The sequence below is a fragment of the Schistocerca cancellata genome, chromosome 3 (genome assembly GCF_023864275.1).
Source record: "Schistocerca cancellata isolate TAMUIC-IGC-003103 chromosome 3, iqSchCanc2.1, whole genome shotgun sequence".
In the NCBI taxonomy this organism is placed as follows: domain Eukaryota; kingdom Metazoa; phylum Arthropoda; class Insecta; order Orthoptera; family Acrididae; genus Schistocerca; species Schistocerca cancellata.
The window spans coordinates 364,216,560-364,243,761 of NC_064628.1; the positions used below are offsets into that span (position 1 = coordinate 364,216,560).

General features: G+C 43.4%; 1 protein-coding gene across 1 annotated transcript in view; it reads left to right on the top strand.

Annotated features, from left to right (window-relative positions):
• LOC126175053 (serine/threonine-protein phosphatase rdgC) overlaps positions 1–27,202 on the top strand; it is a 1,927,531-nt gene that overhangs the window by 847,025 nt on the left and 1,053,304 nt on the right. The window lies entirely within an intron of this gene.

Consider the following 27,202-nt stretch of genomic DNA (forward strand, 5'->3'; position numbering starts at 1 on the left):
AGAGATAAGGGCTGAAAAGAAAGGATAAATGCTGTCAGCCAGATAAAAGTTGGGACTGTCAAAAATGAAAATGGGCTGTATATGAGCCATAATATAAAGGACTGCCAAACACCAAAGAGGGCAGATAAATAGTCAAAGGAGAATTGTAAGTGTGATACAGGAGATGTGACAATATGAGGGGAAAAGGACTGCCCAAATCTGAATAATAGGCAGCAAATATGTGTAGTAATTTTCTAAATATTATTGTGTGTGTGCTTTTTTTTAGTAAATAAGGAAATGGACTGCCATTCAATGCAAACAGCAACAAATTGTTTTGTAGTGTATATAGATATTTGTATTTGCTTTTGTAAATAAGTGTTTGTGTTCCAAATTTGTTTGTTTTTTGTCTGAGAAATTGAACAATGATGAGTAGTTTGCTACTTAAATAATGTTGTGATAGGAAGTTGGACTGTGCCAAAGGCACTTAAGCAAACGATAGGTAAATGTTCTTGATATGTTAAAAAAATTATAGACTTATGTAAAGTGAGTGAAAGGAAGTTTGTAATATAAATTTTTTTTGATGGGACAATCACACAAAGATTCAGAACCACTGTATAAATATAAATTTCAGTGTTCCCATCAAGTTGGAAGATGGGACAATCACTCAAAGATTCAGAACCACTGTATAAATATAAATTTCAGTGTTCCCATCAAGTTGGAAGATAATGTTGAAATTGGTTTAGTATTGAAGTTTATTTAAATTGGGACAAAAGTAACGGTAGTTAAATGAGCGGGAAATAAGACAAAAAGAGTGGTAAATCATATTTTGAAAATCTTGAATGCTTAATGCTCTCAATAATCAAACTTTCACTACAGTGCTAATAATAATTTCAGGGTCCCCCCCTTTTTTTTTTCTTTTCTATTCATTTGAATTCTGAAGTGTACTGAACTGATTTGACCAGCAAAGTTAAAGTCAATATAAAACCTAAATTTATCAGTGTTTTACCCTTCTTAAAATTGACATTGTATGTGTGTTTCAAAAGTGCTATTTCTAGGGTAACCTATGCCCGATTTCAGTTGGATCAATAGACAAAACGTAGTTTGTAGTAATCATTATAGTGTAATGTTGTGTATTTATAGCTTGTCCAAATTAGTACAGAAAGGGAAAATATTAGTTCAGTAGATTTTTCTGGTTCTAAAATTACCATATAATGCAGTATTACTGCGTGTTGTTACGCTTGTACGTACACCCACTTGTACAAGAAAAAAACTCACTTAATGCCTAATTAGGCTGGCGACCGTATTATTAACAATTGGTAGCATCTGCTGTGTATGTTTCTTGCCCGTCCTAACGTGTAGTAGCACTTTAGACTTGCTTGACGTATCATTGTTGTTACTGAGTGGATGTAAGTCTGATTTTGCCTCCATTCAGGTACACGCGGTCAACATATTTACTAAAATCCTTTCTTATAAGGTGAAGCCCGTCAACTTACCATAGTACAGGCTTTAAAGAGTTAACGTACGCCCGAGCGGAAGCGTTACACCACGTGTCGTCATCGCATGTGGAGTTCAAATGTTCAAATGTGTGTGAATCATTAAGGGACCAAACGACTGAGGTCATCGGTCCCTAGGCTTACGCACTACTTAAACCAACTTATGCTGAGAACAACACGCACACCCTTGTCCGAGTGAGGACTCGAACCTCCGACCGGAGTGGCCGCGCAGTCAGTGACATGGCGCGTCTAATCGTTCGGCCAGCACGTGGAATTATTGCTGCACTAGCCTCTTCAGTGAATTTCTTATTACTTCAAACACTTCTGAACATCCTGTTAATATTGACAAGACTGTACTACAACTCACTACGACGATTATTCATCTATATCAATGGGAGTCTTGTGCATTTCAGATCCGAGACGACGCCAACAGAAAATCTTTAACATTGACCTCGAATGCAGGCCTAGGCACAGGTAGTGATCGATCTAATCCATCATGGCCAATATCGGCGAATTAGATACCATCTTGCATCAGCAGCAATACGTGCCGACGTATGCATGTATCACATTCCCCAAACGTCGCCCGGGAGGAATTTGTGACCAATTACATAACGACCTAATTGAAAACTTTATATCTCAAATGCATTTGTACTGACTACCACAATTTTTATGCTCAAGTCAGTGTTGGCTCGGAGCCACACTTCTGATATTATCTTGCAAAACTCGGTTGTAGCTCCATGTTTACTGGAAAAGCTTTTCTTCTATTATCGCATGCACTACCTGCTCAAAAGTATCATGACACCTGTTGTAGCAAATGATAATGGAATGTTCCCGCTTTTCGTCGTTATGATGGCTTGAACTCTCCAGGAGACACTTTCAAAGAGTTGTCTCGATGTCGCTGGAGTAATGACAGCCTATTCTTCCTTAAGAGCTGGGATAAGAAGAGTCTAGAGCGAAGTCGACTTCTAACTCGTCCTGAAGGTATTCCATTAGCTTCAGGTTGGGTCTCTGGACCGGCCCGTCAATTTCAGTAATGTTCTTCTACGCAAACCATTGCCTCACAAGATGTTGCTTTATAATAGGATACATTACATGCTGATACAATCATCATCTCTGAACTGTTTCTCTGTCATACGCGGTACACATTTCTTTAAAGTGTGTTCACATCATTCAGCACTTAGCTCCAAGCACTATGGGACTTAACATCTAAGGTCATCAGTCCCCTAGACTTAGAACTAATTAAACCTAACTAACCTAAGGATATCACACACATCCATGCCCGAGGCAGGATTCGAACCTGCGACCGTAGCAGCGGCGCGGTTCCGGACTGAAGCACCTAGAACCGCTCGGTCACAACGGCCGGCCCGCACTTAGCCTTATTTATTAAGCACACTAAGGGGACCATATTCCAATCGCGAAAAACACCACCATACCTGAAGACCATCTCCTCCCTACTTCATCGCTGGCACTGTACTTAATGGCGAATAACGTTCTCCAAACATTTGCCAAACCCAAACTCGTCCACCGGATTGCCATGTGATGTAGTGTCATTCATCACTTCAAATCACACGTTTCTAGTCATCCACTGCCCAGTATCCTCGAAGTACAGCGAGCGTCGCACAGCATTAACTACTGAGAAATCTGGCTTTTGAGGATCTGCACAGCCACTGAACTGGATTCTTTATCTCTCTTGTGCACAGTCATCGTGCTAGCTGGCCTGCCTGTAGCACTTTGGAACTCGAGACTGATTGCTTATGCTGATGTCATGAGGTATTTTATAACCACCCTCTGAAATACTCGACGGCTCTTGTCCGTCTGTGGATGAGGTGTGCCTGATATGGGTTTAGCTTCGGTAGTTCCTTCGCGTTTCCACTTAATAGTCTCATCACTAGCAGTCGATTCCGGCAGCTTTAGAAGGATTGAAATGTCTCTGATGGATCTGTTACTACATCGCACACCCTCCCCTGCCTCTGATTTACTGGTAAGATGGCCTAGTGGATACCCCGTCAAAAACTGAACACAGGTCAAGCATGAAAATAGACAGGAGGTGTATTGAACAGTGGAGAAAAGGAAAAATAGAAAGAAAGAATGGTGCAATAACCAGAAGTGCAATAAAGAGCAATCTACACTTATGCTCATAAATTAAGGATAATTGCAGAATGTGGTGCCACACAACGTGGCACTAAACAAAACTGGCGCTAATAGCGTGGGCACATAGAGAACACACACGACACAGATCTGTAAGCCCACAGTATTGGTGATAAGTTGAGAAAACCGTCCCGAAACACATGTGCTACAAAACGTCACTGTTTCCTGCGGACGTACCCCGACATCAAATTGGGATGTGATCACCATGCACACGTACACCGGCCGCACAATGGGTTGGCATACTCTGGGTCATGTGGTCAAGCAGCTGCTGGGGTATAATCTCCCATTCTTGCACCAGTGCCCTTCGGAGCTCTGGAAGTGTCCTAGGGGTTGAAGACATGCAGCGATACCTCGACTGAGAGAATTCCAGACGTGCTCGATGGGGCTTAGGTCTGGAGAAAAGGCAAGCCACTCTATTCACCTGATACCTTCTGTTTCAAGGTACTCCTCCACGATGGCAGCTCGGTGGGGTTGCGCGTTATCATCCATCAGGAAGAAGGTGGTACCAACTGCACCCCTAAAAAGGAGGACATACTGGTGCAGAATGATGTCCCGATACACCTGAACAGTTCCTCTGTCAAAGACATGCAGAGGTGTACGTGCACCAATCATAATCCCACCCCACACCATCAAACCACGACCTCCATACAGGTCCCTTTCAAGGACATTAAGGGGTTGGCATCTGGTTCCTGGTTCACGCCAAATGAAGACCCGGAGAGAATTACTGTTCAGACTACACCTGGACTCGTCCGTGAACATAACCTGGGACCACTGTTCCAATGACCATGCACTGTGTTCTTGACACCAGGCTTTACGGGCTCTCCTGTGACCAGGGGTCAGTGGAACGCACCCTGCAGGTCTCTGGCCGAATAAACCATGTCTGTTCAGTCGTCTGTACTTTGTGTGTCTGGAGACAACTGTTCCAGTGGCGGCGATAAGGTCGCGAGCAAGGCTACCTGCAGTATTCCGTGGCCGTCTGCGGGCACTGATGGTGAGATATCGGTCTTCTTGTGGTGTTGTACACTGCGTACGTCCCGTACTGTAGGGCCTGGACACGTTTCCTGTCTGCTGGAATCGTAGCCATATTCTTGAGTTCACACTTTGTGACACACGGAGGGCCCGTGCTACGATCTGCTGTGTTTGACCAGTCTCCAGTTGCCCTAGTATTCTACCCCTCATAACGTCATCAATATGTGTTCTTTGAGTCGTTTTCAACACACAGTCACCATTAGTACGTCTGAAAACGTCTGCACACTTACTCGCTGCACGGTACTCTCACATGCACCAACACACCTCTGCGTATGTGGACTGCTGCCAGTGCCACCGTGCGACGACCGCAGGTCCAATGCACCGCATGCTCATACCCCGAAGTGATTTAAACCCGCAAACCGCTCACCAGAGTGTTGTTTCACCATGTATCAGCATTATTCTTAATTTATGAGCATTAGTGTAGAAACAGCAACGGAGTGCTAGTTCTGCAAGGTTCGCAGGAGAGCTTGGAAGGTAGGAGACGAGGTACTGGCGGAATTCAGGCTGTAGGGAGAGGGCGTGAGTCGTGCTTCGGTGGCTCACAGTCTGCGTTCGGCAGGGCAGCAGTGCGCACCGCGCTCGGCCGTCCACGCCGCTGCGCGCGCGGAGTGTTTTGTTTACTTCGCCGTCACCGCGCTTCTCAGTCGAACAAGCTCTAATGGCCAACTCTTACAGGAAGAACACTCTTAAGTTCACCTTCTCAAATGAATACGCACGACCCAAAGCACTGGCCGTCGAACGCTTCCTACGCGAAGACGTGAAGATCCCCCGTGACGAACTCATCGGCGTACACCTATCGATCATTAGCAGCGTCGTTTATGTTAAGATGACTTCCGACGCTGCCTGCAATGAGATCATTCAAAGGACGCGCCATGGACTAAAATTTCGGCACTCCGACGGAAACGTCGGGCCTGTGGATGTCGACCATGCAGGACTTGGCCTTCGGACGATCCGTGTATTCGAACTGCCTTTCGAGGTGAATGAAGATGAAGTCATCGCGGCGCTAAGCCCTTTCGGAAAATTCCAGAGCCACGTAGCCGAGACATGGGCACAGTTTACGACGTATCCGGTGCTTAATGGTGTGAGACAAGTCCGAATCGATCTCAAACGGCACGTTCCATCGTACATTTCTATCGCCGGCTGCCATGCGGTGGTCATTTACGACGGACAACCTCGAACATGTTCCGGTTGTGGGAAAGAAGGCCACGTCCGTAATGAATGCCTGCAACGCCGCATCACACAACTAAGGCATGACGACACGAACACCGACAGAACCACAACCACCCTTCCAGTCACCTATGCGGCGACACTGCACGTCCAGCCCTCACAAGACGCCATTCATGAGCGTCTCTCTGGTCCGATACACCCGGAGGCGTCCCAGCACCTTAACACCGGCGACGCCGCCCGTGAACATGTCCAGCAGCCAGACACGCCCACGCTAGAAGATCACAAGGATACCGACGAGACTGTTCTGGAGGATGACGACCGCATCATAACACCCGCGGCTTTTGTACCTGAACGACGTGAATCTCTTCCTTTTTCAGACACCGAAACTCATTGCCGAAAGCAGAAGTCGCCCAAACGACGAAAAAAACGTCGCAAGACATCAGAATCGACCATTGAGCCCCCTCCACAGGACGAAGAGATGGCACATCACTCTGCCGGAGAACACGATAACACTTTCTCCTCTGCCACGGAGACGCGTCATCCGCAAGACGGTGAACCGTCCAACAGAGATCGTGCGCAAGTCCCGCGCCCAGAAGCTATGGAACATAGCACGCCTGTTGTCACGGACGCAATTGAGCCGACTCGGCCAGCGCTGCCACCTCTCGCCGATGTCAAACCTGTCGGACATTTTTCATGGGCGGATGACACGGATTTCCCACCTCCATCCGATGCGGAAATGAGATCTGTTCCTCCGTTAGACCAATACTAAAATGGGGGAAGTTTCTACGGCGACTCTTGCGACTTCTATGGCCTTCACGCATCCACCACGACAATCTTCACCAGCTACGAACCTATCGGCAGCACGGATCTCCCATCAGGCGTACCGAATAGCTACTATCAATACTAATAATATCGGCTCCCACGTTAAACTTCAACTGCTCCGTGACACGCTAAGAGCAGCGGACATCGACATCGCCCTGTTACAAGAACTGAGGACAGCAACTTGGACTGGGTGTTATGGATATGAGACGGACGCCGCCCCTGCAGCTATGGAACACACAGGCGCAGCCATCCTCCTACGAGAAGGGATCGCAGTTTCCGATGTCGTATATCTCCCAACGGCGCGAGGGGTGGCCATAACGGTTGAAGGACTCAAAATCATAAATCTCTATGCCCCATCGGGCACTGATAAACGGAGGGATCGCTCCCAGTTCTACGCAGAAGATATCACGCCTTTATTCCTCGGCCGATACGATCACCTTATCTTAGGTGGAGATTTCAACTGTGTTCTCGAGCGCACAGACCAATACCCCCATTTCACCACATGTCCGGAACTTCGCTTCCTCGTCCGCCGCCTTCGTCTCCTCGATACTTGGCGAGTGGTACATGGCGACCGCCCGGGGTATACACGCATCACGAGCCACTCCGCCAGCCGACTTGATAGAATATACATCTCTGACGCTCTGAAATCGGTTCTCCTCGACGCGGAACGTTGGCCGTCTGCCTTTTCAGATCATGACATCTACATCTGTACCATGAACCTACGTCGACAATCTATATGGCGCAGTGCAGGACCTTGGAAACTCAATGTCGCGCTACTGCAAGACCCTGAATGTCAACAACAGGTCACCGACACGTGGCACACCTGTGTTCAACGCATTATGCGTTACGAGACCACACTGCAGTGGTGGTTGCTCTGCGCCAAACCGACCATCCGATGCACATTGAAATACTATGGCAGAGCCAAAGCCCGGTGGAATCACCATACAACTGATTTCTACTATACCGCTCTACGTGAACTCATGGATCATCCTCCATCCCCGGATCGTCTAAAAGAAGCTCAACGCATCAAGGCAAAGATTTTAACCTTGACCAGATGCCGTCTAGAGGGAGACATTGTACGAGCACGCAGTCGAGATAGGATTAACGGTGAAGAACCTTCTATGCATCATATTGTTCAAAATCTTCGTCGACGCCGACAGGCTTTAATGACAACTTTAGGCTTACCTGATGGACGACGGCTGACTTCGCAAGCTACCATTGCGGATGCGTTCACAACGCACTATAGACTTTTCTATCAAGAAGTACCTGCCGGTGCAGAGGCCATTGCTGAGGTTGCCCAGGAGACACTTGGTACTCTCAACGCAGCAGCTGCAACCCTCTTGACTTCTGAAGTGACCACCGACGACGTCCAAGGCGCTGTGGCCAAAGGGTCTCTGAATCGATCTCCCGGCCCGGATGGTTTACCTCTCGAATTTTACAGAACCTTCCAAGATTTGATGATGCCACGATGGAGGGACATGTACAGGGAACTTTTGTCCGGCACGGCGAACCCGCCACCAATGTTCATGGAAGGCTTACTTGTACCAGTCCCGAAACCCGCAGGAGGAACACGACTCGACAGTTATCGGCCGATCACGTTACTCAATTCCGACTTCAAGATTTTCACACGCCTTCTAGCAATGCGACTCAAACATGTCTTACAAGATATTGTTTCCCACGAACAAACATCCTTAGTCGGCGATCGTAATATACAGACAGCCCTCAGTGAATATCGAGATGTGATCGCTGTGGCAACACACTCGCGACTGCCAGGTGCTTTAATCTCCATCGACTTCAAACAAGCCTTTGACCGCGTCAATCATGCATTCCTCAACGCAGTGATGGACCGAATGGCAATTCCCCCGACGTTCACGCAAGTGATTATGCGGCTCCTTCGTGGAGCAACGTCCAGACTTCTCGTCAACGGCAGACTTACAGAACCTATACGGATTGAACGCTCAGTACGGCAGGGTTGCCCTTTGTCTACGGTGCTTTATGCCATTGCGATGGAACCACTCATTTGCGGATTACGGCGACGTTTGACAGGTATTCCACTCCGGGATCATATGTTCCGCTGTCGAGCTTACGCGTACGACTTGGCCCTCGTCGTACGTTCAGCGGCCGACGTACAAGCTGCGATGCAGTGGATTACCCGTTACAGTGCAGGGGCAGGGAGCGCTATGAACGTGACAAAATCATGCGCCATGAAGATCGGCCGCGGCCTTCCCGCAGACAGCGTAGTCCCATTTCAACTGGTGGACACCCTCCGTTGTCTCGGATTGGTGCACACGCGAGACATGCGCCGCACCTCGGCGATCAATTTTCGGGCACTACTGCAACGCATCCGGGCCAACATACAAAATCACATACTACGCCCGCTGAATATGTGCCAGAGAGTTACTTTCATCAATACCCATCTGGCAGCCCGGATACCTCATATAGCGCAGATTCTGCCCATCACTGCGACAATGGCGGCCAGATTACAGGCGGCTTTCGGCTATTTTATTTGTTCTGGACACATCTTCAAAGTCCAGTATGAAGCACTCACCTTACCGAAGCGGGACGGTGGCCTCGATCTGGTTAATGTGAGAGCCAGGACTACGGCACTTTACACCAATACTATGCTCCGGTTATGGAAAAGCCAAAATGTTAGTTTTACTGGAATGTTGAGCACTGAGCTCGCACCTGTTCCGAGACGCCCACCGACGTCTCTGGCACACATCCCACCTCCGATGTCACATATCGGCCGTTTCTTTTTGGAGTATAGCTACATATGCAACGAGCTCCCCAGGACCAGGAAGCCGACCACCCGCGACATCTATTGCCTTCTCCGAAAGTCTCCACCCCGCAACCCCGTCGAAACACGTCACCCCCAGGTTTCATGGCCTACAGTTTGGAAAGCGATCCACCAACCGTATCACACCACTGACACCACCTCTATGTGGTACCTTCTCGTCAACGGCAAGTAAACTACAAAAGAGAAACTGCATCGCATCGCACTGGTGGACACACCCCTGTGCCTCAAGTGCAATGTCGAAGATACAGATTTACATCGTTTTGAGTGTGGGCCAGCAGCAGCTGTCTGGACCCTCGCACAGAACATTGTGGCTTTCTACCTCCGAGTACCTCCACATGACGTTTCTCCTACCATGATGATATATCCCGACTCGACCTACTTTCCATCGGCTAAGTGGCACGCCATCACATGGATCAGTGGCATGGCTGTCAACTACCTCTTCCGGGACGACATCGTCGATCCGGCGGACTTTTGGACACGCCTCCAAGTACATCACCACACCCTTCGCCGACATCGACACTATCGGGCCACTTTCGCGAAGTATTTACAGAGTATTTTCACCAACCCGCCTCAAAGCTGGAATCTCAACGAACTGTGCCAGCCAAGACAGGACGATCCCACGTTCCCCTTTAATGGTCAATGAAAGAATGCATTTTGTTCTGATGGCACGCCAAAGTGGAGCATGGCGCGGAAAGTATTCCTATTTTATTTCACTTCTCTTTTCTCCTCCTCTTCTAAGTTTTTTTTCCTTACACCTGTAACAAACACATAATTAAATAAATAAATAAATAAAAGAAGGCCGTTGCGGCAATAGCTCCCTTTTATGTTTTACGTTTTCAAAGGATATTGTTATTTTTATGAAGAATGTCGTCTTTTATTTTCATACACAAGAGGTTTTTATTTGTTTCCTCCTTACCTGCAACGAAAAAAAAAATAAAAAAAGATGGCAGAGCACTTGCCCGCGAAAGGTAAAGGTCCCGAGTTCGAGTCTCGTTCCGGCACACAGTTTTAATCTGCCAGGAAGTTTCATATCAGCGCACACTTCGCTGTAGAGTGAAAATTTCATCCTAGTAACAGCAACGGCATTGTGATGTTGGACTGCCAAGCGAGCGAGTCGTATTGAAAACTTACTCGGCCCTATATTTATTTTTCACAACATTTTGAACTGTCCGTACGGTCATTGTTGAAATGTTTGTTCTTTTTCTGCTGTCTTGGCAGGTGTCGTACCATATATTGGTTATAGAAAATGAGTCATATGGTAAGAGTACGTTACCGTCGCAAGTAAATGTCATGAATACTGAGAGCAGGCGAGATACCACATAGACGTCTCACCGAAATGAAAACAACAAATAAACAGGTGTGAACTATGTTACAACAAAGGAATTCAAGAGTCAAAACTCCCAAAACGAAAAGCAAATCATAAACTTTAAAAGCATGTTTTGACAGAGCACAGCGAAAGTGTTGTGATTGCGGAAAAGTTGCGTTCGTTTGTTGCAGATTATGTGACAAACTATAATGGTTTAATCATTTACTTGGCTATGATCGCATTCACATTCATACTAACACCTATGTCGGGCAAGGAGACATATCTCATTCACTTACCAGTCGTACAAATCAGATACGTCGATAAGAGATTCCTATCATATGACATGGGTACTGTCACTAATGCCGTGTATGACACACAAGACGCGTTTTCCGGTGAAGGATTCGGTTGACCTGTCGCCTTCTCATCAAACGTTTGCGGTTCCCATTCGAAAGCCATTTCCTTTTGGCTGCTATGATTTAGTAGTCGTGCAGAATCAGCTGTCATTATAGGCTCCTAACTTACACTTCGCTGTTGCAAACGGACGTTATACCACGACACAGACACAATTTTGAATAAAAAAAAAGGAAAGAAAGAAAATGGCACGACGGAAGTTTCAACACGGCTTGCCAGCTTGGCAGTCCAACACCGTATCCACTTAACGACGACGCCACTTCTTTTCCTGTCTCCTCTATATTGCACTTTTTGTACTATTTATATTCAGCTTTTTTTCACAGTCTAGTACTCCTTCTTGCACTCAACTCTTGTGAGGCAAAGTGAGGAGCTACTTGATTGAGAAGTAGCCGCTCCAGTCTCGTAAACTGACATAAGGCCGGGAGAGTGGTGTGCTGGCCACATGTCCCTCCATATCCGAATCCAGTGACGCATTTGATCTGAGGATGACACATTCTTCCTGTTTTATGCTTGACCTGTGTTCAGTTTTAACAGACTGACGACTGGGCCCTCTTAGGACTAAATCTGCGGGGGGGGAGATGGGGAGTTTCCCTTGTAAGGTGACGCCCAGTGAATAGTCCTCATTCAAAGTCACTGAGCTCTTCTGAGTGACCCATTCTGCTATCACTGCTTCTCTACTGTGAACACGATACTGGCCGTCTCCTTTTATACCGTCGTGTCTGCCTCACGTTACACCTACTGGTCAGTTCCGCACTACTTGGGGGTGTCCTGATACTTTTGATTAGACAGTGTGCTGCTACCCGCGTCAGTATCATACATCCCGTATACTCGATGTATAACGTTACACACTTGGAGAGCAGAGGGATGTTGCACGACGTGAGTAGCTGACAAGGAGAGGTGACCAGTGGAATATTGCGTTACAAGTAATACCATTAAAGGAATTGTGTAGTATAGTGTGGTTGCGTGGTGCCATGGATACGATAGCAGTGTCACTTGCATAAAGGCGTGAATTCCAATCCAATCAGATGCAGTAAGTGTTTTTTCTTTATCAAAACGACTTTGATCATAATTTTTTTACAATTAATCGATTTAAATGTAATTTTTTAGTTCCATTCCTTTGTCACATTATTTAGGTCACCATATGAACCTTCAATTTTTGTTTCATTCTTACTTTCTATCACTCTTTCTCCTCATGATATCTTTGTTCGTGTATATTTAATTAATTAATTTTATATATTATTTTCGATTTAATTTCTTTTGTTTTATCACCCTGTTTTTTTTCATCGACACAAATGCGTTCATTGTATCTATTTCTCATTCTGCTGGAATTTCGTTTTACTTAAAAATCCGTCTTTCATTCAAAATTTTTAGCTGCGTTATTTTGTCCATAGCCCAGTACATATTTAGCTTATGTTTTATATGTTTGTATGACGACTGCCGTGAAAAAAAACGGCGCATCTGGTATCAAAAATACATTTTTCACGACACTGCACCAAAATTAATAGAATATTTCGTGCTTTGTTTTTTAACTGATAGATCGTAATTCTCAAATAACTCAATATTATTACAGATAAATATACTTGAATTCACGTTCCCAATAATTCCGACTGGAAAAAGAATGATATAAAGGAGAAATGAAAAAGTTCATACGGTGATTACAGAAATGTGTTAAAAGAATGGAACTGTAGAATTACATGATGGTCAAAGTCATTTCGATAAAGATAAAAAAAATATTAAAAAAATAAAAAGAACATTGTATCAGAGAAGATTCGAATCCACAGCCTCCTGCACATTTAGTTTTCATCCTATCTATGTTTTACCACGTAACCAGACTATCAAACACCCCTTTCTTAATGCAGCTTAATGACACAGAAAATTCCGACTTTTTCTCGTCAAATTACTCGCAAATGTGGGCCCACCACGACGAATGGGTGCAGTGTGTGATACCTGGGATCTTAACCAACATCATCGTATAGATAGTTGATTGCACCGCTGGGTTACCTCTCCTTGCGAGAGACGGAATTTCCGAGTGATGGTTCGTCCACTGAAGAGTGAAGTGAGAAACGATAACTGGTCCGAAGAACATCCTGCAGCTCCGTTAATCTCTGAAGGGATTTGCTCCAGCTGGCGTTAAAGCAGCCGCATATGTGGTCGATACCCAGCCGAAGCTGTCACTGCAGGAACCTTCCCTCGGCGTCGCAGTTTTATCGACGGTTATAGGGGTTGGGGGTTAGCCAGACGCCGGGCGATATCCCGGCGGGGGCGTCCGCCGTAACAGCTGTATACGGCTGGCAGCTGTTAAACCGCCACCGAAAGGCCGCCTTTATGCCCGCATAAATTACGGTTATGGCAGCGCCCTGCGTCTGGGGCGTCGCGTCGCGGCGCGGCGCCGGCGCCGCCTTAAAGCTGCGAAAATATACTGGCTGGCCGCTCTGACCCGTTAGCGGCGCCCTTTGATGGGCGTTACGTGCCGCAGCACCTCTGCGCCGTCTCCAGCCGCTCGCTCAACGCGGTCCCACCTGCGGCCCGTCAGAAACAATTGAGCGTCTTCAGAACGCTGCCGCGCCGTATTGTGAGGACACGAGAAAGGACTTCTAGTCTCTGCGGGTGGTTGGCGGTGTCAGTTTGCTCGGTAGTTTGCACAACAATGACATTAACTCCGTCTTCTTAACCCTTGCGTGAGCCGTGGGAAACATGCTTCCCACTACAATTAACTCGCTCCTACTCCCGTGGGATTCACAGTTCCCACTTCTGTATGGTGCTATCACCTAGTGAACAGTATAGGGTACTACTTCCAGTCGAAAGTTCCCGCCCTTTTTGCTGTACCTTCTCGCAGGGGCATTGTATAGCTGAGTGTTGCTCTGTAGAGGAGCCTTTCAGTGCTGATTTCGTGACATTTTGTGATTTTTTCCTAAAAGCTATAGTATAAGGTAAATACTTTTGATTGACCCAAATTTATGAAGGAAAACGTAAAATTGGAAAGAGGAGAATTCCAGTTTGAAACAATAGGAGTCATTTCTGCAGTAAAATGGAGAAAAGGAAAAACAAGGATGGTACTAATACAGAGATTTCTTGTCCTGAAGTTGTGGCAGAATACATCAAAGTAATGGGTGGTGTCGATACGTTTGATCAATTACGAGAAAGGTATGCTATTGGCAGACGTTCTGTAAAATGGTGTCACAGAATATTTTATTTCCTGGTGGTCATTGCTGCAGTGAACAGTTTTATCCTGTGGAAAATAAGTAAAAGAGAAAGTGGACATCATGATCAGCTCACATACAGGATCCATCCAGCCAGACAATTGATCGCTGGCTTCTCATCCCAAAAAAGGCGTGAAAAAAACCTGTCTTTCTGGCAAAAAGGGGTAAAGTACCTGACGATTTTCGTCACGTGGCTGTAGGGAAGCATCAACCCATTTTAGGAGAAACCTAGCGGACGTGCCGTCATTGTAGTACCAAAGCTGCGGAAGAGAGCACTCGGTGTGTTTGTGCATATTGTCAAATACCACTTTGCATAGACCTATGTTTCAGAAAATTTCATGGAAAGTAATTGTGATCAATCATTGTAACAAGAGAAGTAAATTTATCCAATAAATATGAAATATATTGAAAAAGTTGTTTTTGTCATTTAACTTCCCACCCTGTTGTACGACCTCACTTTCACAGTTGGTGCTCTCAATTCATTAAAAAAACTGCTCAATAATTTTGCCCACGAAAGGGTTAAAGGACGTCCCGTAAAAGTGCCCTTCTTTTCAATATATCGTAATCGATCAGGGAGCGGGAAACCAGCCAAAGTTGCTAATTTCACTTTTTTATTTACTACCAGGTGTACCGGTATGAAATGAGCGTCTTTTTTTGTGAAAATGAAACACTAATTTTGAATTGGAAAGTAAAAACATTTTATTCAAAGTACTGACCATTGCTTTCTATACATTTTGACCACCTTTCTGACAATTTGTGGACACCAACCCAATAGAAATGTTCGTTTTTTGAAGCAAACCAATCGTTGTTGTTGTTGTGGTCCTCAGTCCAGAGACTGGTTTGATGCAGCTCTCCATGCCACTCTATCCTGTGCAAGCTTCTTCATATCCCAGTACCTACTGCAACCTACATCATTTTGAATCTGCTTATTGTATTCATCTCTTGGTCTCCCTCTACGAGTTTTACCCTCCACGCTGCCCTTTAATACTAAATTGGTGATCCCTTGATGCCTCAGAACATGTCCTACCAACCGATCCCTTCTTCTAGTCAAATTGTGCCACAAACTTCTCTTCTCCCCAATCCTATTCAATACCTCCTCATTAGTTGTCTGATCTACCCATCTAATCTCCAGCATTCTTCTGTAGCACCACATTTCGAAAGCTTCTATTCTCTTCTTGTCCAAACTATTTATCATCCATGTTTCACTTCCATACATGGCTACATTCCATACAAATACTTTCAGAAATGACTTCCTAACACTTAAATCTATATTCGATGTTAACAAATTTCTCTTCTTCGGAAACGCTTTCCTTGCCATTGCCAGTCTACATTTTATATCCTCTCTACTTCGGCCGTCATCAGTTATTCTGTTCCTCAAATAGCAAAACTCCTTTACCACTTTATGTGCCTCATTTCCGAATCCAATTCCCTCGGCATCACCCAACTTAATGCGCTACATTCCATTATCCTCGTTTTGCTTTTGTTGATGTTCATCTTATATTCTCCTTTCAAGACACTAACCATTCCGTTCAACTGCTCTTCCAAGTCCTTTGCTGTATCTGACAGCAAACCAGACACCCAATTTTCGACTTCTTCGTAGGAATCGAAGTGTTCCTCAGCCAATGCGTGTCCCATTGATGAAAACAAATGGTAGTCGGAAGGGACCAAGTCTGGTGAATACGGCGGGTGGGGTAGCAGCTCCCAGCCAAGTGTTTTGATTGTATCCTGAACCAGTTTTGCTTCGTGTGCAGGTGCATTGTTGTGTAAAGAAAAATACTTTGCCATGTCTTGTGGCCAATTCTGGTCTTTTTTCGATCAATGCATAGTTCAAATTGATCATTTGTTGTTTGTAGCGATTAGTATTCACAGTTTCACCGGGTTTTAGAAGCTCACGATACACCATACCTTTCTGATCCCACCAAACACAGAGCATTGTCTTCTTGCCGAATCGATCTGGTTTTGCAGTCGATGTTGATGGTTTTCCCGGATTAAACCATGATTTTTCCCGTTTAGGATTCTTAAAATAAACCAACTTTTCATCGCCTGTAACAGTTCGATGAAAAATTGATTTTCTTTCATGTCTTTGAAGCAAAATTTGACAAATGGTTTTCCAGTTTTCCATCTCTCTTTCATTCAATTCATCTGGCACCCATATTCCACACTTCTGGATCTTTTCCATAGCTTTCAAACGGTCCGAAATTGTTTGTTGTGGAACATTTAGCATTGCTGCCATTTGCTTCTGACTCAAAGTATCATCTTCATCCAATATTGCTTGCAATTCGGCGTCTTCGAACTGGCACGTTCTTAATTTCTTACATCAAAATCATTGTTTCTGAACCGTTGAAACCATCTTTTGCATGTTGCTTCTGATAGAGCATGATCACCCTATGCCTCGACAAGCATTCGATGCGACTCTGCAGCACTTTTTTTTCAAATGAAAACAAAAAATTAATGCTTTCCGAAAATCATCACTTTGTGGTACAAAATTCGACATTGTTAACACGATGAAAACATATGATGTTGTTTGTTCCATGACCTGATGTATAGTAAATATCTTCGACAGATGTCATACCAACCAAACAAAAAAAAATTAAGGGTCGTTCACAACAGTTGTTCCCTTTCGACACATTTGTATCTTAACGCTCATTTCATACCGGTAGACCTGTTAGATGACTGCTTTCGGGCCGGGGCCCATTTTCATATCATCCAGACGATCAAATGCCCCGAAACTAATCATCAAATAAATAAAAACAATAAAATTTGCAACTTCAGCTAGTTTTTTCGTTGCACTGATTAACGGAAGTTACTGACCTGCAGTCATTCTAACATTATGGAAGTTCGTAAATATCGTAATCTAGTCAGGCGTTTCGTATTTAAGAATTCTGAAAAAAAAAATTAGTGTTGTTAATGATTTCGGTATCCATAACTACTTCGTCTGCAGCACATGATCCCGCGGTAGCGTTCTCGCTTCCCGCGCGCGTTTTTTTTTTTTTTTTTTTTTTGGTTTGTGGTTTTAGGGCGCAAAACTTCTATGGTCATTAGCGCCCATTCCCGCGCGCGTGTTCTCAGGTTCGATTCCCGGGGGGGGGGGGAGGGGGGGAGTGAGGGATTTTCACCTGCCTCGAGATGACTGGGTGTTTTTGCGTCGTCGTCATTCATCCTCATTACGCTCGAGGAAAGCAATGGCAAACCACCTCCATAGGACCTTGCCTAGTACAGCGGTGCAAGAAGCACGGGACTTCTTTTCCAAAAGTATTTTAAATTTTTCAGTAGAACTTGACCCACAAATGTTTAAATGGTTCAAAAGGCTCTGAGCGCTCTAGGACTTAACATCTGAGGGCATCACTCCCCTAGAACCTAGAAGTACTTAAACCTAACTAACGTAAGGACATCACACACATCCATGCCCGAGGCAGGATTCGAACCTGCGACCGTAGCACTCGCGCGGCTTCAGACTGAAGCGCCTAGATCTGCTCGGCCACGGCGGCCAGCCACAAATGTATGTCTTAGTAGTGAAAGTGACTTTTCGCTACAATTATCATAGGCATATGTTCAGGTTCAGGACCCTTCTCACGCATCTATATAACTTTAAAAAGCATGTTGTGAACCAAAATTAGCGACAGTTAACGAAATTCGTACTTTTAAAAATTATTTGTGCTGGTCATATAGTACCCACCCCTTCATTCGGTGTAAATATTACGGAAAACGTGTTGGTGTTACTAAGTGTTGCTAAGATTGTGCTAAGATATATTTTAATGTTTTTTACCCTACTTATACATCAGTACCTATTTAAAAAGTGGTTTTCAATAAAAGTTAAACACATGTAACGAAATTTTCTTTCCTTTTTCGTGTTTTTTGTTGTGCTGGGAGCGAAGTAACCCTCCCCCTTGGTATTACAGGTTACTGAAAATGTGTTGATACTGCTAGGGTTACAATATTTAATACTCAAACCGGTATTCGGGTCTAGAACACATCGTCAGAGGCACATATTATGTATGACTGGATCTATGAGGTGAGTATTAATTATAAATTATTGTTTATGATCTACAGATCGGTGTTTAACTTACGTACGCAGGTTGACGGTATGTTACTGACGCGAAATCTTCTACGATGATTTACTGGTCACATTGGACTCAGCTGTCATAGAATGTTCCATTCCGCGTTAGTGATTACATTGGCTTGTTACTTAGTTTCATCTTCTACAGATCATTTGCACCATAAATCATAATGAAATCGTGATGATGTGGAACAGATCACTTTTCATACAAAACACAACACAACTTATTTGCCGGCCGCGGTGGTTGTGCGGTTCTAGGCGCTCCAGTCCGGAGCCGCACTGCTGCTACGGTCGCAGGTTCGAATCCTGCCTCGGGCATGGTTGTGTGTGATGTCCTTAGGTTAGTTAGGTTTAATTAGTTCTAAGTTCTAGGGGACTGATGACCACAGCAGTTGAGTCCCATAGTGCTCAGTGCCATTTGAACCATTTTTTTTGAACAACTTAGTTCTTAAAAATGGCTATATGCTGAAAACTTATAAAGCTGCTTTTTTCTTATCTTTAAATATCTACACATGTAATTTAGTAATTCCTACCCACTACACACACATAACAGTAGTAGACTACTTCTACAGAATAGAATCAGCTGTTAAAGACAAGCTTTTTGTTTTGAAATTTTACTTTGCTATCTATCCGACACTTTACATCCCTAGTTGTGTTATCAAAACCTTTTGTCGCAGCACTGTGCACCTCATTCTGTACTAAAGACAACCTTAATATGGAGAAATGGATGCCATTATTCTTTCTGATATTTTAATTATGTAGATCATTGTTACTTTTGAAGTGTAGTGCATTATTTATAAAAACTGCATGAAGGAATAAATTCACTGTGAAGTAATAGTCAGAATGTCCAACTCCTTAAACTGATGGGTGAGCACCACATATCATTTTTACAGCATGTTTTTGGGCAATGAAGACTTTCTTTCTTGGAGATGAGTTACTCCAGGACATTATTCCATATGTCACTAATGAATGAAAATATGCAAAATATGTCAACTTATGTATCCATCTAAGTACAAACGTGGCTGAACTATGGTGCTTCAGAAGTTCGAAAATGTGCTGTTCCTGGTTTAAATTCTCATCGATATGGACACCTAAGAATTTTGAAGCTTCCATCCTATTTATTATTTACTTACCATGTGCTGCACTTGTCACTCGTGTAGTACACCTAGCTGTGCAAAGATGAATATGTTGTGTCTTTTTAAAATTGATAATAAAACCATTGTCAGGAAACCATTTAAAGGTACTCTTAAGAACAGTGTTCACAAATCCATCAGTTTCTGTGTGTTTATGTCTGTTTCATGCGACAGCTGTGTCCAATGTGACCCAGAAATGTCGCCGTTTAAGATTTGAGAGCAGTCACATACACGATAGCTCGTGTACGACGAGATGAACATCGATTTGAATATCACAAAGGCTATGATTAATACTCATATCATTGACTTAGAAATATACGATACATGCCACTGATGATGGGTTGTACACCCTGTAACCTCCGTCCAGTTTCGCACCGAACTTTATTATTCGCATACGCTGAAGTTGAAGTTATATTTAACTAATTTAGCATAATAAGTAGTAGCTACTATCCATGAAACTCACTGTCACGCCTTTCTGTTCTTGTGATATCTAAGGAAAACTACTAAATGATAACATGTTCTTTTTCAAATACTGGCTTTTACTAATTAAAACACCGTTTTGTAAACCAACATTTAAAAACACTCAACAGAAATCAAATACTGTGTGCCATTACGCCTATATTCTGCCACTCATCTCCGGCCTCGTTACTGAACAACTGTCTCTAGCCTCTCGCACACGCGACTGCCAAAATACGGACTCCAACACTCGACTCTCGCTCACCCACTCGCACATTGTTGACTGCATTTCAGTCTTTGCTTTAGTTCATGATCGCTGCATAGAGTGTATGATCGATACTATGTAAGGGAACTGTACCCTTACAGTCCGAATACCAGATTGGGTATTATACGTTTAAATGCCAGTCATGGTCTTTAAGAGATGCCCTTTAACAAATATTTACAAGATCTGAAACACAAAACAATAAAGATTTCTTTTACATTAACTCTGTTCCTTACATTGGCTGCAAAAAGGCCCGTGTATGTGGTTCAGGGAACATTGTGACATATTTCCTTTCAGCGTGTCGTCCTTCTCATGAAACCGAAGTCATTTGCGACCAGTAGATCTATTCAAAATACTTTGCTTCAAATGAAAGCTGCTTTATTCGTCATACCTAAGTTCGATATAAGTTGGTTCTGGTGTAATGTAAAAGATCCTTTCGGCGATTGCACTAAATTGCTTGAAAATTTCTGTCCTTTTCGTAATGATCCTTACAGTTATACTAACTTCATCAGATTTCTCCGTTTGGTTAAAGTTTTGTATCTCATTTCTCTTTTAGAAACTATCCGCAGGTTGACTAACATACTGTGGATGTCAGAGCCACCTCTTATTCGAGTGACATAATAGGTTTTGTGATGTATAGCATCAATCATCTAATTCTGCAAAACCATATTTATGAACACTACTCATTAACCTAGTAACTTTTTTGAAAGAGCTTTTGGAAGCAAGGTGACCTATTTCAGTATAAGTAGCAGATCAAAATACTTCGCCTTTGATAACTAGTTTCACTTGAAAGACAGATATTTTCTTCTTCTTATTTTGCTTGTGCCTTTGTCCAGTATCAGTGCAGTGTTGGCGGATTTGGCGTGGTTAGTTTAAGGGCTGGCCAGATGGCCTTCCTGTCGGCACCCCATACTCCACAGGACGGAATATGCGTACCCTAACTGTTTGCAAGTCGTATTACTCTTATGAGGGTGAGCAAAGGTTTTCGAAATATTTGTGAATGCTTCTCCCTCTCTCTCTTATTTATTTATTTATTTTTTACAGTGTACAACTTAGTAACATCACTGAAAGTTCATTATGCTTTAATTAATACGATGTTTGGGGGTTAAGGAATATCAATAAGGCAATCTGGCATGGTCGCCACATACTATTGATCGGACTAATGTACGAGGCCCGTTCAAAAAATTTCGGAACATTTGTAATTTCGTGCCAATGGTGTGTTGAAGCGAAATACGGTTGGCATCCCTGCAGACGCCTGGGATTAATGTGTAGCTGCCGGAAATTTCATTGTTGTATGTTTGTTAATTATTGTTCAGTGCTGTATTGAGTATAACGTTGTGTCGCACAATTTACTAACTTTGAGATGGCAGAGCTAGAGGAATACGTGTCTGCATTAAATTTTGCATAAAACTCATAAAAACCTTTAAAGAGACACACCAAGTGACGCAGAGAGCCTACGGTGATGAGTGCTTCAGCCGTACTCGGTGTTACAAATGGTTCACACGGTTTGAAAATGGCCGGTCGGATTTTACAGATAACCCTTGTTCAGGACGCCCTCCACATTTACCCATGACGTTCATGTCCGGAACCCGGAACGTCAACGAAATATCAAAGACTGACTGTCCGAGAGATTTCAGAAGAACGTAACATTTCAGTTGGATCATGTCATGAAATCTTGACACTGTATCTTGGAATGCATCGTGTTGCCGCCAAGTTCGTCCCACGGCTCTTGAGTCAAGACCAGAAAGACCTTCGCCTCGCTATGTATGAAGAGCTTGTGGACGCGCAGATGAGAATGTGATGATCCTTAAAACAATCATAAATGGTAATGAGACTTGGGTCTACGGTTATGATGTTGAGACCGAGGTTCAGTCTTCACAATGGGTCGGGAAAGGTTCTCCATGACCAAAAAAGCTCGTAATGTCAGGTCAAATGTCAAAGCCATGCTAAAAGTTTTCTTTGAAGGGCTGGTTTATCATGAATCCGTACCACAGGGACAAACTGCTAATCGACGTTGCTATCGGGACGTGTCGCACGGCCTGCGACAAAATGAGAGGGAAGCGGTCTGAAATCTGGCGAGACAATTCGTGGCTCTTGCATCACGATAGCGCACCCGCACATTCATTCCTGTTGGCAGGTGACTAAAAACAAAAAAAAAAATTATCATTGTGCTGCCTCATCCTCCGTACTCTCCAGACCTGGCCCCTGTGGCCTTTTTTTATTTCCAAAGTTGAAAACCCCCTTAAAAGGACGAATATTTGAAACGATAGACGAGATAAAAGAAAATTGGCAGACGGCTCTTCGCGCGATCCAACAAGAGGCATATCAAGACTGCTTTCGGAAGTGGAAACGGCGTTGGGAGCAATGTATCAAATGTGGAAAAGAGTACTTCGAAGGAGGCCATTCACAATAAGTAAAGACGTAAGTTGAGAAAAATGTTATGGACAAAATTCCGGAATTTTTTGAACAGACCTCGAATGGGTTTCCAAGACTGCGCCCTCGCAAATTATTTGAATTTGCTATATATATGGGAAACCAGATGGCGCTATGGTTGGCCCGCTAGATGGCGCTGCCATAGGTCAAACGGATATCAACAGCGTTTTTTTAAATAGGAACCCCCATTTTTTATTACATATTCGTGTAGTACGTAAAGAAATATGAATCTTTTAGTTGGACCACTTTTTTCGCTTTGTGATAGATGGCGCTGTAATAGTGACAAACATAAGGCTCACAATTTTGGACGAACAGTTGGTAACAGGTAGGTTTTTTAAATTAAAATACAGAACGTAGGTACGTTTGAACATTTTATTTCGGTTGTTCCAATGTGATACGTGTACCTTTGTGAACTTATCATTTTTGGGAACGCATGCTGTTACAGCGTGATTACTTGTAAATACCACATTAATGCAATAAATGCTCAAAATGATGTCCGTCAACCTCAATGCATCTGGCAATACGTATAAAGGCATTCCTCTCAACCGCGAGTAGTTCGCCTTCCGTAATGTTCCCACATGCATTGACAGTGCGCTGACGCATGTTGTCAGGCGTTGTCGATGGATCACGATAGCAAATATCCTTCAACTTTCCCCACTGAATGAAACCGGGGACGTCAGATCCGGTGAACGTGCGGGCCATGGTACGGCGCTTCGACGACCAATCCACCTGTCTTGAAATATGCTATTCAATACCGCTTCAAACGCACGCCAGCTATGTGGCGGACATCCATCATGTTGGAAGTACATCGCCATTCTGTCATGCAGCGAAACATCTTGTAGGAACATCGGTAGAACATTACGTAGAAAATCAGCATACATTGCACCATTTAGATTGCCATCGATAAAATGGGTGCCAATTATCCTTCCTCCCATAATGCTGCACCATACATAACCCGCCAAGTTCGCTGATGTTCCACTTGTCGCAGCCATCGTGGATTTTACGTTGCCCAATAGTGCATATTTTGCCGGTTTACGTTACCGCTGTTGGTGAATGACGCTAAATAGAACGCGTGCAGAAATTCTGTCATCGTCCCGTAATTTCTCTTGTGCCCAGTGGCAGAACTGTACACGACGTTCGGAGTCGTCGTCATGCAGTTCCTGGTGCATAGAAATATGGTACGGGTGCAATCGATGTTGATGTAGCATTCTCAACACCGACGTTTTTGAGGTTCCCGATTCTCGCGCCATTTGTCTGCTACTGATGTGCGGATTAGACACGACAGCAGCTAAAACACGTACTTGGGCATCATCATTTGTCATAGGTCGTGGTTGGCGTTTCACATGTGGCTGAACACTTCCTTAAATAACGTAACTATCCGGCGAACGGTCCGGACACTTGGATGACGTCGTCCAGGATACCGAGCAGCATACATAGCACACGCCCGTTGGGCATTTTGATCACAATAGTCATACAGCAACACGATATCGACATTTTCCGCCTTTGGTAAACGGTCCATTTTAACACGGGTAATGTATCACGAAGCAAATACCGTCCGCACTGGCGGAATGTTACGTGATACCAAGTACTTATACGTTTGTGACTATAATAGCGCCATCTATCACAAAGCGAAAAACGTGGTCCAACTAAAACATTCATATTTCTTTACGTACTACACGAATATTTAAAAAAATATCGCAGTTGATATCCGTTTACCTATGGCAGCGTCATCTAGCGGGCCAACCACAGCGCCATCTGGTTTCCCCCTTCAAGCTAGACGAGTTTCGTTCTTTGCAGTTTTTTCGTGAGATATTTGGCCGGTAACTATCAACTAACCATATATATACACAGGGTGGTCCAATGATAGTGACCGGGCCAAATATTTCACGAAATAAGCATCAAACAAAAAAACTACAAAGAACGAAACTCATCTATCTTATATATCCTGCCATTGGCAGAAACATCAGTGCATAAGCGCCACCTGTTTTTCGTAACATGCCTCGTAACATGCCTCCACTCGTATTTCTAGACTTTCTAATTCTTTTAAAATGGAATTTATGGAGTTTACTGATGCTAGTAATTTGTATGCTTTAAGTTGTCAAAACGTTGTTTGTTAACAGAAAATTGGCTTCATGTACTCAGTGTGCACCAAAACGACCTGTTACACATTAACCGGTTGCTGTGGCCGAGCGGTTCTAGGCGCTTCAGTCCGGAACCACGCTGCTGCTACGGTCGCAGGTTCGAATCCTGCCTCGGGCATGGATGTGTCTGATGTCCTTAGGTTAGTTAGGTTTAAGTAATTCTAAGTCTAGGGGACTGATAACCTAAGATGATAGATGTCCCATAGTGCTTAGAGCCGTTTGTATCATTTTGTTACACATTATTTTGTAAACGCATTTTGTAAAATATTGTAAAGTGTTTTCCATGAATTATTTACTGATGAAATTGTTTGATACGATGCAACGTTGAAAACGCAGTTGTAAATAGAAAAAATGCAGCTTATTCCACGTATCCAGCACCACCTAGCGGTTAGGCCACTTGACTTCCAGTTTGTCCCTTGTAGCAGTTTTCTCTCTATCTAATGGACCGTCTTATATCATTGACATAACACTGATGGTGTAGAAAGCCATATTCTGATAATTATATTACGTCTCTAAGCAATGCAGAAATTTAACATATTTTCATATCTTCTTCACCAGTTTTATGTTGTTATTTTATAGCCTTTGAAAATGACGAAATGTCGAAACGCAAAAGATGATTTTGGAAATAAGTAGTGTGGTCAAGACATCATAAAATATACTAAAGTGAATGTAACAGTTCTGTGATTGCACGTAATACCTAATGAAGGAATAAACACGTGTTACCGTTCTTCGACGAATATAGAACGTTTCCGAAGCGAAATAAGTGATATAACATTTAATATTCGGACAGGACTAGTTGAGTAATAGTCAATACCTATAGAACCCAAACGAGAGATGTAAAGTGGGTGGTAGAGAAAGACAAGTTTGTGCTAAGGGAGACGTAAGACAGCTTCTGTTTTCTAACGTTCATGTTAATGATGTAATACGGGACAACGAGAATAAAAACGGAAAAAGAAATCAGGTGCTAAGGTTTACAGTTTGTTCTTCTGTTTGAAAGTACAGATGACTTAGTAGAACTATTGACGGGATGGACAGCAAACTTAGACTTCGAGCTAAGGATACAGATACGTCAGTGATGAAGACCAGTAGAAGGGACATTGACGGTTGTAGAATGTCAACATTGTAAAAAAGAAAAAAACTGTGTAGAAAAGGAAAAATTATCGCATGAAAATAAAACCATAAAGGTAAGGAATCATTTGTACATATATTACGCCAGGCGAAAAAGTAGCTGACACAAGAATGAAATAAAAATTTCCTCGAGATACAACACTGGATGTAGTGTTGTGTGGAAATGAAGTGAGGGCTATTGCGTTAACTTTAAAGTGTATTGAGTCTGTAAAATTCGCTTCTAGTAGTAGTGGTTAATACGTTCTACATGAGGGTGCTCTGATTAAAGATGTCCTCTTTACTAACTGAATAAATCCTGAATAGGTAGTGCTACTAAGCGATATGATTGCCGTGCAGGTATGATCTGATACAGAGACACGCACTTGACACAATGCACATTCTTTGGTACCAGAAATGGTTTGCTGTAATCAACTGAACAAATTTCTTATCACTGAATCTACTCTTGGGTCCCGTAAGCATAACCTAGAGTATGTGTAGCTGGATGTTAAATTATCATGGATTTAGTTACAGCTTATAATGCTTGACTGTTCTTATGTAGTAGTACGTCGTTCCTACAAAACATTGTATCGTTACGGCGAAACAAATGCTGATCTGGAAGTCTCGTGGCAAACTGACCTTCTGGAATCTGTAAATAAATTATTAAAGTAATAGGTGTCTTCTCTACCCTTACAATGCGCAAGACGTGACAAGCGGCTCCCACCAAACTAATAATTTAGCTGAAGTCGCAAGATTATCTCACTTATTACTCCTGTGCAAGAGAATAGTGCAATGCCTGAAGGCTAGTCACTGTCACAATCACGAAAATTAAAAACCATTTAATTAAGTTGACTAACGGAACGAGATGCAAATAAGGGTTTGAGAAGTCCTTTTGACTTGTGATAATTAAATACCAAAGATACTGATGTTTTATGTAGAATAATAAGCTAAATATTGTATGAACCACACAGTACAAACACGACCTTCATACAAGGACGTGTTCTTCTGGGTCGCTGTGTTAAATAAAAAAGTTCAAAAACCCTTTGGTGGGTGAAATACTGACTTGCTAAACTCGATTACGATCAAATGCAGCTTGTAATGTAATGTATATGCAAGTAATATGTGTAACTTAGCTACAGCCAATATTGCCTATATTCGTCTGTGAAAATGGATTCGATAAGCAACCTGAGCTATCAGTAAACGGAATCTAACCATCATAACATTGTGTGCGTGTTGTATGAGTGTCAGTCTCACTGTCATTTAA